Source organism: Grammomys surdaster, unplaced genomic scaffold, assembly GCF_004785775.1.
Source record: "Grammomys surdaster isolate TR1022 unplaced genomic scaffold, NIH_TR_1.0 279, whole genome shotgun sequence".
NCBI lineage: Eukaryota > Metazoa > Chordata > Mammalia > Rodentia > Muridae > Grammomys > Grammomys surdaster.
The window spans coordinates 5,613,189-5,624,832 of NW_021604720.1; the positions used below are offsets into that span (position 1 = coordinate 5,613,189).

Genomic DNA, 11,644 nt, shown 5'->3' on the forward strand with positions numbered 1-11,644 from the left:
GTGGCTCCTGGGGACATTTCTAAGGATGGTGGTATATCAATATGCTGAAGGCCTCTAAAGAAACACAAAAATTACTATTCTATAGACAGTTTATAAAGGTTAAAATTTTACTCTTTGCTTTAATGTCTAAAGAGAAGTTGAAAATATCGTTCAGGAGAACATCTGTTACTTTTGTTGATGTCTATCTATCATGTTATTACACATAAGTGATCTAAATGCTGGCTAAGTCTGGGAATCTGGCAGAAGTTGTTTAATTCTTATAATACTTGATAACAAATTCATACATTTAGTCTAACGGAAGTAGAACTTATTCAAGTCCCTTCATTTCAATGAGCAACATAATGACTGACCCTAAGTTGCCCCGGTGAACTTACTCTGTGCTTATGTTTGCTGAATACCTCTGCCGTCGCTGATTTTTCTATCTGTATATAAATACTGTTTTTAGGTAAAAGTTTATCTCTAAAGAATCCAAATAGGTCACATTAGCACTGGCTTCTCTAACTGCTTTGACTAATCAGGCATTTGGGTGTCATTAAGAGAATCATTGTTAATTTCTTCTCTAGTTAATTTTCTAAACTCATAATGATGGTTTGGTTTGTTCTTTTTTTAGTTAACTCTTTTTTTCCCCTTCCTTTAATCTTAAGTAAAAGAGACACAGGGGTTCGAAAATAATTTGTTTCCTCATTCCCAAACCTGTACTCTGTACCTCAGTACCACCACCTTTTTCCTCTCTAATAGAAGCAGGGAGGGATAGCTTAACTGCCGCTGGCGTGGCAGGAGGCAGGAGGCAGGAGGGGCTTCCGAGTTCAGTGTGGGTCTCTTTCCAAATAAAAATATATGTGTTCAATACATCTGTCACCCTGACCACTCCATTTTTGCTGGTGTTTCGGGTGGGGAAGCCAGGCACCGACTGGCTGTGGTTTACAGCACCCTTTGGGCATGCGCCCCAGCAGTCTTCTGCTCATTGTAGAAGAGATGGCACTCGGGATCTTCCCAGATGGTGGGAGCTCCCTGGATCAATTTCCTGGTATTGGGGATTGCATACCAACACTCCCTGTGTTATCTGTTCAGAGACATCTTGCACTGTTCAAGGTTGTACAGACCATGCTTGTCACAGTTGGGGATGTGCAGGGAGAAGAGATGCTCCAGAGGACCTGGATCATTCAGAAAGCCCACGGTGGAGATAACGCTCTAGGATCTGGTCCAACTCCTTGCTGGAAAAAGGGTCCTGGCAGGAGGTGGGCGCAGCTTCTTGGGCTTCTCCAGGCTGAGGTGTTTAGCACCTTTGCCCATCTGCTGGTGATGTTCATTGACCTTCTCCCAGAACACAGCCAGCTCCTTCATGCCTGACTTAAGAAGCTTCCAGCCAGCACGACTGCAAACTCCCAACATGTTCCTAGTTCTGTCCACATGGTTCTCCACCAGGCCTCCCTCAGAGTGGTCCTCAACACTGTCTGCAATCTGCTGTGGGGTGCCATCCACGTGTCTCTTTTACATACAGTGCTTTTCTTAAGAATGTTTGATTGGTAGATCTTTATTTTGATCGTATATGGAAGAAATATCTCCAATTAAGAAAACAACTGGAGAGAGGGAGGGGGGGAGGTGAATCTCAAGCAGAGGGAATTTGTATAATCAAGGGCTTACTTCTGTCACCTACTATAAATTTAGTTGCCACAAAGGGGTCAGTGTTAAAGACACTAAAGCTATTGGGCTTTAACACATATGGTTTCAAGCTCTGATACAAAGTGAAAGGTGAGGCACTCCATTCAAACAAAAAGAGAAGAAGGGATGTTTTAAATTTGTCACATTTCAAACTTGTTCTTCGGATTGAATTTACTATCACTCTCATTTATCTTCTTTTACAATGTTTTGTTTTGGATGGTCAACTTGAAAGATCTATAAAAGTTAAAGTTACAGACTACACATGTTCCCTGTCTCTAACAGACAGTTTTCTGGGCCTTTTCTGCAAAGGCTGCAATTAGGTTGACCAGGAATGTTCCCCAAGACTTTAGCTTTTAAAAGAATAAATCAGTTTTGTGGTAGTTGTTACAAGCACACTAAGCATAAAACATAGACAAACACCTTCAAGTTTTTCTACGAATGTCAGAATTTATTAAATAGCAATATAGTCGCAAAGTTTTGCAAGTTCTTTGGCAGCAGTTTGTCATAGTACCTTACCAATCTTAAGTAATCTGGTGAGTATAAATGCAAGTTTGAATTCAATTTTCATTTCTAATATTAATTTTAATACAGCACACACTAAATACATCTGCATATCTCTTTGTCTGTATACATGCATGTGGGTGTATGTGTGCGTGTGTGTTATATAATAAATACACATTAAGGAGTTTGCAACAAAGGTGAGGTCGATTCAGAGATGGGGTGAGAGTCTATGTTAGTACCCTTATCCCTGACAAATATCTCCAGATCAACTATTAACAATTTATTTACAAGACAGTAATATGAATTATGATCATTGGGAGCTATTTTCTATCTTACAATTTTACTATTCTTTGCATTCATTTCTTTTCTAAAGCATGAACATAATTCGTACTAAAATGACGAGCAGAGTCTGTGAGATAGATATTTTTCTCAATTTCATATTGCTTATCGAATTTGTAAGTTTCTCACTGTGAGATCATTTGAACTTCATACACTTATTCCAAATCTACGTTTAGTCCCAGAAGTCCCAGAACATATAACAGTGCTTAATTAATGTTTTTATTTTATATTTTTTCACACAAAATACACATGGAGTCAGCCATTCCTCATTATGCATCATGCCTCACTTACCACGTTCTCTTTCAGCAAGTAATCAGATTGATACGTGAAGCTACACCAAGTACAAAATTTTAATTTTTAAACTTTTTACGAACTGCTTTGCTGAATTAAGCTAACATGTGGACCTATATATGCATCAAAGTATTATCAAGTATTTCCAAAAAATTATCAAGTCTATTCAAATTGTTTAAATCAATCCAGACCAGATCATGCTAAAATTTCTCATTAAATGGAATCGTATGCTTTTGAAATGGTTGTATACAACCTTGTCTACCCACACATCATATGCTTGGAAACGATCTCATTCAACATTATCTACCCGCTACTTATTTTTTCACAATGTCAAACCTAACCCTCCCATGTACATAAATCTGAACAGGCCAAACACCACAATAGCTTCTTATTGACCTCGGGATATATCCAGAAAGTATCAGTGTAATTTATGTGGCCTTGTTTGACCTGTGTCTCCTTTCAACTTCTGTATCATACAAATCTATTTAGTACACTCTGTGCACCGGTTACACTGAGACCTCTTTTTTATGATAAAATAACTCCCAATTATGATTGTGCTTAAAAAAATAAAATTAATTTCCTTTTAAGTTAAATATTAACCTGGGGGCAAAGTAATTTTCATTTGCGAACATTTCTCTTTATTCGAGATAATCTCATTTTTAGTGTCCTTTGCTTTTAAATCTATTCATTTTTGTTATAGAAAGAGGCATTCTAATTTTTAATTGTATCTTTAATACTCACAAACTCAAATGAATAGAAGTAATTTTGAAACAATTATTTCTAAAATCGGATTTCTTATTTTGACAAAAGTCTTCAGGTAGTCTAAAATATCACTTTCATTTGTACTAGTTTGTTGCAATCTTTAAAACACATTTTCTTAGTTACTCAGCATGTTGTAAAATAATTTGATAAGTCCTTGAAAAGTATTCATCAGTATGTTTAGATCATTTGTATTTAGCCAGACATTTTTTTTTTTTTAGGTTGAGGAATGATATGCACATTTTCTTTGTTTACTCATCAAATGCCAATGATGGGGTGGTATTTTGAGCACTTCATTATATGTTACACAAAAATAGAGGTTACACATTTTTTTCTTTCTCAAGGCATTCGTATAATCACACGCAGCAAGCACCACAGCTCATTGTTCAAACACATTTAAAGTGCTGTCACATAGTAAGCACTTGTACAGGTCACTCCGATACTGTTTGTTACTACTATACTTTTTTCCTTTTGAGAGGTGATAAAATTAAGGCACACCTTGTACATTTTCAGACCCTGGTAGACCCGGAAGCAATTTCTGACTATCCCACTCTGTTCCGTATGCTCTTGTCATGTTATCTCTAACCCAGAAATAAAAATAAAGGAACTTGAGCTTCTCTTTTGTATTTAGTTGCTGAAATCTGTATCTTCCCCTTCTCTGGATATTTCTCCTGAGTGGTACCATCAGAACCTGACCCTCTCCACATAAGAGAGCACCATGTCAGGATGGTGACCAAGCTATGCTTTGGATAAGAGTTTTACTGTTTTGAGGAGACATGGCTGAGAACTCCATGAGCACATGTCCTTTATACCGTCTCTATAGATACCACGATTGCCTCCTCTTTGTGAAGATACTAAGACCTGTAACCCTGTAGATTCAGGGGTATTTTCACAGATACTTGACAAGCTTGTCTAACAATAAAATCAACATAAGCATACGTTGTTGAAAGACATGCAGTGGGACATAACCTTGATGACAAACTTGGAATATATCAGAAATTCTATTGCTTTGAAAAAGAGCAGAAACCAGAATATTTTTCTTAACCCATATTAGTATTTTTATTTTATATCTTAAAATAATTATTTAACTGATTTGATTTTGTTTCAGTGACTCCTGGCTATGTATATTATGACATAGCCCCAACTGAACACACACCATGTGATAATCAGTCATTGAAGGCCTCTGTTTTGAGCACTTAAGCTCCTTTTAAAAGCTGAAATTTTAAAAATGTACACAGTGTTGATTTCACGCATTAAAAATTGTTGTAGAATTCAGTGGGCCAAGCTGAAAACATACATAGAAAAATAAAAGTATGGAAAATAGTTTCAGATTGTTTTATTGAAGGTGTTGGTGATACTGCAGGCGGTCTTGGCCACGGCTGTCTCTCATGGTGGTGCACTGTGGTGTGGCCTGCTGGCTTCTGCTTGGCATCTAAAACAGCTGGATCCTCACACTCTGTGGACTTTCCAACGCCAACCCATTTGACTGCAGCACCCAAGTAATTCTCCAGGAACCACACGTAGTTCTGGGCCTGCGGGGGGAAGTCTGCCCACTTCCTGGAACCAGCGGTGTCTGCTTTCCATCCAGTGTTTCATATTCTACCTACCCCTTCTGCAGCATCTCCTGGTTAGCAGAGAAATGAGTGAATCCTCTTCCCATTGATCTTGTAGGAGATGCCAACTTAAGTCTCTCTCAGGACATCCAGGATGTTCACCCTGGTCAAGGTCAGCACAGTGAAGCCGTTGACCATGGGAACCTATCGGAGGATCATCAGGTCCAGCCAGCAGCAGCGCCTCTTTCCTGCCTATGGTCACTCCCCACTCATGGCCATGGTTCTGCAGCAGTTCTCTAATTTCATTGATCTGCTCCATGGAGAAGGCCCCAATGCCCACACGGGTGGTATAGGCCTTTACCACACCCTAAACATCACCTATGTTCTGGGGCAGGATGCCTAGGCCTGTGTATACTCCACCCAAAGTGCAGTTGGAAGAAGTCACAAAGGGGTAGGTTCCAAAATCATTGAAAAGCAGGGTTACATTGTCACTTTCCACCAGGATCTTCTTTAGGGTACCATGGAGAGCCTCATGCATGAAGTAGACATCATCTCGAACCATGGGTCTGATCCGCTCAGCAAAACCTTGAGAGAACTGTGCAGTCACATGAGGCTGCAGTGGAGCAGGGTCCACAGAGCACACCAAGCAATTTGATTTCAATCAGAAATGATAAGTAAAAAGTAAAAATGTCTTATCTAGGATATAACAATGCCTCATATTAAATGAGCACAGAGAAAATCATTCCACACCCATATAGAAAATTTTACTACACTATCAGGGGAAATTCACTGGCCTAAAACTGAAAAGATAATTTACGAAGGAGAAAATTGTAAGTCATATATACCTGATGGGGGATTAATATTCTGACTACATAAAGAACAAAGAAGTAAATAATAATTGTTTTCTAATGCAGACTTGGAGCTCAAACATGACCCTTTGAATTAAATCAAGAATGCCCACACGGGTGGTATAGGTGGTGATTCTTTGAGTTACACATCTGAAAGATATCACTGTATCAGTTAATAATGATTAAATTTAGTATATAATGAAGATAATAACCTAATTTTTAAATAGTAAGACCTAGAAAACATGAATATCTAGCCAGATTGATCTACAGGAAAACAGAGATGACACATTATTAAACGTTGTTCTTTGGTAAATACCGGACAATTTTACAGATCATACAAATAATCACTGTGAGAAGAATATGCGTACATTGTGAATACTTTCATAGAAATTAATTTCTATCCTACCCTGTCACCCAGCTCAAACAGTTTTTAATTTTTAAATTGTTTTTTGTACTCGGTAAATAAGTTTTCTCTGCTTTTTTAAATAAATTAAGGTCTTCATTTTTCACGTGTCTGAAATGATAATTCTTGACTACAGTCTTTTTCTCCAGAACGTTTAGGGTAATTTTTTGGAGAAGAAATAGATGTATTTTTTTTTCTGTTTTTGTTTCACCACACTGTTTATCTGACATATGTACCTCATTGTTGCAAAAGTATTTAGTTCCTACATAGGTGTCTTCCCAGCTTTGGTAATTTCAATTCTGTCAATAGATATAAGAGTACATGACATCATTCAAGATAAAATTTTAAAGACAGAGCTTGATATGTGAAATAACTCTCAGAAAACATTTTACTGATAATCCTTTATAAGATTTGGTTTTTAGTCAGGTGAATCCATTCTTTATTTAACAACAACAATAATCATATAAGTTTGATTTTTCTTCTTTTTTTTAATTTTCATCTTCTAAGAAAAGAAATATTCTGATACAAATATTGAGTTCCCTTCTAGTCAAAGAAAGAAGACAAGTACTGAGAACTTATAAAACTTATAAAAACTTATAAAACTTACATTTTTTATCCTGATTGGCTTGTGGTTCACCTTTGCCTGTTGTTACCCTAGTTGTATTCTTTATGTTGTTTTGGAGATTAGGTAGCACACATCAAGAAATATTAGCAACATACTCAGAACAGCATGATCGATCGAGAATGTAAATTCTTATTTATCTTCTTGCTTTAAGTCCTTTTAATTATAAAACATATTCCAAATTACATAGTTATAGTCACCACAATTACAATTTTGTAATTTCTTTTTAAAAAAGTAGTCTCTATATCTATAATCTTTTGACACTCTTATTCAATGGCACTTCTACCCTAAGATCTCCATAGTGAAAACTTAGGTTCAGTTCCCAGTTGTCTGGCAGCTGGGTGAGGCTGCATTTGCTCTTATAATGTTGAACCGTTATACTTAGTCACTATTTTCAAACAGCCTTCAGAAATCTTTCATTATTATTTTTTATTAATTGACTATTTTATTTATTTACATCCCAAATGGTGCCCTCCTACCCAGTTCCCCCTCACAGATTCCTTCCAGATCCCCTTTGTCCTTGTTTCTGAGAAGGTGTCCCTTGGGGGTATTCCCCACCCTAGGGCATCAAGTCTCTACAAGATTAAACACATCCTCTCCCCCTGAGGCCAGAAAAACAGCCCTCTCTTACATACGTGCTAGGGACCTCAGAAGAGCCTGTGTATGCTATTTGGTTGGTGGCTCAGTTGCTGGGAGCTCCCAGGGGTCCAGGTAGGTTGACCCTGTTGGTCATTATTTTAACAGTTCACAAAACAGCTCTCTCCTCTCTTGAGGAAAATCTGGCTAATGTACTCTATCTTAGGTCCTTTTTGAATCTGTTCTTGGCCTTGGCACATATAGTAAAGCTTTTTATGAAACTTCCTACTTTAAATGAAAAATAGATATGGAAGATTTGATGGATACAAATGGTAGATTGCCAAGAGAAAAAAAAATGTTTTAGCAACCAAAAGATAAGTTTGTCCAGTTTATCTGAAAATAGTAGCATCATGGTTACTATTTTCTTTTCTTTTCTCTTTTTAATTGAATATAGATATGTTTTATACAATATATTCTGATTAAGTTTTTTCCCTAACCCAGCTCCTCTGGAATCCTCCCAACTTCTGCTTCCATCAAAATCCACATTTTTGTGTCTCTCCTTAAAATGCAGGCACTTAAATAATAATAATAAACTAAAACAAAAACAAACAACCCGCAAAAGGACAAAACACACAATCAAACAGAAGGAAAAGAGCCAAAGTAAAAAAAAACAAAACAAAAACAAACAAACAAAAAACAAAAGAAAACAGAAGAAACACATATTCGACACAGGTTCCACACTACCACAAAACAATAATTTTCTTAATATTTAGGTGGGTGCCAGTATTGTTCCTTTTGTCGACTAATTGAAAGTCAGAATCACGTTTCCCCTCTGTCTGGTCCTTTCTTCCTTTCAGTGTATCTTTGTCCATTTTGCTTCTAGGCTGGTGACAAGACATCAATTCTTTTCAGATAACATGAATACAACTGCAAAGATCAAGTTTTGGTTACAGGTCAATGGCATACCTTCTCTCCCTAGGTCTTGGAGATGAAGAAGTTAGTAACAGAGTTTTGACCACAAAGAAGCAAAGGGACACTAAGAGCTGCTATCTACTGCAGCAAGTTAAAGCACAACACTGAGAGAGATGCTGTGAAGGAAAAGACTAATCAGCTCATACCAGGGGCAGAGTGCTTAGAAAAAGAAACAGCTCGAGACAAACTAGAATCCAATATGTGTTTTCACACCTCTTTAGAAATGGAAAAAATCTGATATGTTTCTAAGAAACCACCTTCACCTCTAGAGGGATTGCACAGTAGGCATTTAAGAAAGTCACACTGCTTTGATCAGTAATAGCTTACTTGTGTAAAAATTGAAATCAGAATAATATTAAGCTGTGTCTCCCTCATTCCTTGGATCAGATCCAGTTCCTATATGTATATATTTTAGTATACTTCAAGTATATTAGTTTTCCAGATTGCTCTTCAAATGGCCCTTCATTTAAGTGTCTTTCTCCATATTGTCTCCGTCACTCCACCATTCTCTTCCCCTTTCTATTTTAGCTCCCTGATTGAGGCCTACTCACCCCATCCACCTATTCTGTTTCTTTTACTAAGGAGATCTACCTATTCTCCCCTAATCTCTTATTCAATATCTAACCTCAGTGGTCATCAATGAATAAATAGCTAAAAACTACATATAAGCAAAATGTATCATATTACTATTTCTGAGTGTGAGTTACCTCACTAGGGATGCATTTGAAGACCCACACATAAATTCATACATTTATGGATACATTATTTTAATAAAGAAGCCAGAGATACTCACAGATAAAAACACAGCATTTTCCAGCATCTTCAGCAAATTTTTCTGGTCAAACTGCACAACTGATGTAAAGAAAATCAAATAGATCCTTATTTATCACCTTGCATAAAACTCACCTTCAGATGGACCACTTATCTCAACATGAAACCAGATACACTGAAGCTGATAGAAAGGAAAACAGAGAACTACCTTAAACTCATTGGCACAGAAAAAGACTTTCTGAAGTGAATGAAACTGGCATATTCACTATGATCAACAGTTAATAAATGTGACCTCCTGAAATGGAGTACCCTTAGATGGGAAAAGACACCATCATTCAGGCAATGTGGCTAATTTTGAACTTCTTACAAAAACACATAAGCAATATATGGAAATCTTGTCATATAGGTGTGGATATAAATGAGATTTTAGTAGTCATTATCATTTGATTGTCACACAACGAATATAATTCAGAATGCTGTTTGGGGGACAAGAGTTGCTTGCCATCTTTTAATTTAGTTTGTTGTTGAGTTTTCCTTCCTTATTGCACTACTCTGTATAGAATTCTTACCGTATGCAGTGTACAAACATGGAGACCTTGTGATGCTCACACTGAAAGTGACTTTACTGACAATTGCTCACCCTTTATTTGTGGGAGTGGCTCACATATTTCCATGTAAACACACTACATCAGCTAAAGGATAATGCATTTAGTATAGGCTTGGAAAACTGTGGGAAGGAAAGGAATGGTTCCCTCTTAGTGCTATTACTATTATAAAAATTAAAATATACTCAAAATACATTTGCTAAATTAAAATTTTCTCAGCTTCACTAAAGGAACAAGTGGGCTGTAGGAGGAAAATTACAAGAGGGTGAGGGGCTCTCTCAGGTACCATCTGAGAAGAACTCAGAGAGGAGAGCTGATAATTGGAAGACTTATAACTACAAATGAGTTTTTATTCAAATATGAGCTTCTCTGTCAGGGAAATAGGTGACGTTTGACATTACGTTTCCCTTTTCAAAGCTATTGAAAACATATTAACATTAACTACAAAGTTACATTCATTGGTTGATTTATCATACATGAATAGATAATTTATGACACAAGAATTGTTAGAGGAGGTGGTCATTGAAGTCGTTTTGTCCTTGGCCACTTGCTCTGGTACTCTGTTTCTCAGATCATGATATGAACAGCTTTGCTCTACCATATGAATGTTCCATTACATTCTGCATAATCACAAACACGCTGAGGTGGGACTAAGCAACCAGCAACTGAAACTGCAAAGAGGAACCAAAATAAACCAGATCTCATTTAATTATATTTCTCAAATAGTGTGCCATAGTGATTAAAAGCTCTATTGTCTTAACTTAATTTAGTCACAAATAGATAATGAAATAAAACAGTGAACAATATCCCCATCCCAAAAGAGAAACTACTAATAGCTTCATTATTTGTACTAAGTGGTCTTTAAATCCAAGCTAATTTCTTACCAAAAATACAATCGACATTTTATCATTTTGCTTAAGTGTGTGGTTTTCTGGATGACTGAAAGAGAATTTTTAAAAGATGTAATTCAATTTAACCCTTATATGTAACTAATAATTAGAACTCAGGACCTCTTTCTGAAAAAAAAAAACCCTCTGGCAACACAAATATAGCATTTTTTCCAATCTATTTACCCCTTGATCAAATAGGTATACTGGAGCTCTGCAATTCATTAGTGTTGAAAGACTCTTCAGTGTTTGTTGGGTAATTCTTAAGGTGACACCATTATTTTTCTTATTAGATAGAGTACTAAAGTGACTCATAAGGACTCGTTGTTCTGCCTATAGATTGGTCCATTGTTGAGGGCCATCTGCCACAGTCGACTGGGTTCACCTGAAAGAGAGGCTGGGAAGGGACAAGAGGGCGGGAAGAGATGAAGCCAGGACAAAGGTTTCTGATCGAGGCTCAATGTTTTAATGTTCAGCTTCTAATTTAAAGGGGATAACCCACCCCCACCCCCAGAGTTCCTTCTTGCTTCAGCTGGCTGGGGGTGAGCTGAATCCATCCTGCTGGAGGTGAGAGGAATCCATACTTAATTGTGGGCCAGAGATGTCTCAAGCAAGCTCAGCAGGTAGTCTATTCTTCTCAGCTTGTGTATGAGGCTACAGGGCAGCCAAAGAGGCACCAAGGCCGGCAATGCCAAAGTTGGCAATGCCTCCGGAGTCCTATTGTTTGGTCTATTGTGGTAAACAAGATCTCTCAGGCCTGCTCAAGGCTGGGGAAAGGGCACAGTCCATCTCTCAACCTTCATCAGAGATACATCTTTGCAGTAGAAGGTGGTAACATAAAGAACCACAACTGAC

General features: G+C 37.3%; 1 pseudogene; it reads right to left on the reverse strand.

Moving 5' to 3' along the window:
* Positions 1-921: 921 nt before the first annotated feature.
* Positions 922-10,804, reverse strand: LOC114629283 (annotated as a pseudogene).
* Positions 10,805-11,644: the final 840 nt, after the last annotated feature.